Consider the following 991-nt stretch of genomic DNA (forward strand, 5'->3'; position numbering starts at 1 on the left):
GTGGATTAGCTGTTTTCCGTTATCTACTGAAGACTGACACAATTAAATGGGCTTAAATTAAAGAAGAGATTTAGGTTGGACCTGAAGAAAAACTCTTTGATGATCTGGGTCAATAAATTCAAAAATAGGCTACCTAGGAAGTTGTGGAGGCTCCATCCTTTGAGATCAATCGATCGATTGTCAAGAAACACTAGATCACTACTTGTTATGTGAATAAAGGGTGAAAGTCCAAGTGGAAGGGTGACACAGAAGGGATTGGGGAAACAGGAAATGAGGGTTTATTCGGGGACAGTCTCTTGGTGGGGAGGTGCTTTCAATAAGGTTTTCAAGGTGGGGAGTGTGATTGAGCGTGGGATTCGAAGCAGGAGGGAGTTCCAAGCCAGAGGTAGGAAGTGGGCAAGGGCTCATCGGTGAGATTGACGAGATGGAGGTACAGTGGGTAGATTGGCAGTCATTCATTCATGCATTCATTCATTCATTCATTCAATCGTATTTATTGAGCGCTTACTGTGTGCAGAGCACTGGACTAAGCACTTGGGAAATCCAAGTTGGCAACATATAGAGACGGTCCCTACCCAACAGTGGGCTCACAGTCTAGAAGGGGGAGACAGAGAACAAAACAAAACATATTAACAAAATAAAATAAATGGAATATGTACAAGTAAAATAAATAAATAAAAATATGGAACGCTTCCCGAATTTGCGTGTCATCCTTGCACAGGGGCCATGCTAATCTTCTCTGTATTGTTCCAATTTTAGTATATGTGCTGCCCTGTCGTAAATAGCTTCCTCACTTACCCTTAGCTGGTGCCAGTATTCTCTTTTACTTTTTTCAAACAGACGCACTAACAATTTTTGAGGCAACCCAGAATCCACTTCGGAAATGGCGGTGGAAAGTGCGGTGCCATTTAAGGTTTAGGTTACTTCAGAAGATTCTGATAAGCAGACTTCTCCACTGAGACATTCCATACGTCCCCACGACTTCTTTCCC

At 42.6% G+C, this 991-nt stretch overlaps 1 non-coding gene across 1 annotated transcript; it reads right to left on the reverse strand.

The window, feature by feature from the left end:
- Positions 1–676: 676 nt before the first annotated feature.
- Positions 677–786, reverse strand: LOC119924555. The gene has a single exon (XR_005449263.1). It is a non-coding gene; the product is annotated as a U6 spliceosomal RNA (small nuclear RNA).
- Between the last annotated feature and the right edge of the window lie 205 nt (positions 787–991).

The sequence above is a fragment of the Tachyglossus aculeatus genome, chromosome 2, assembly GCF_015852505.1.
Source record: "Tachyglossus aculeatus isolate mTacAcu1 chromosome 2, mTacAcu1.pri, whole genome shotgun sequence".
Lineage (NCBI taxonomy): Eukaryota > Metazoa > Chordata > Mammalia > Monotremata > Tachyglossidae > Tachyglossus > Tachyglossus aculeatus.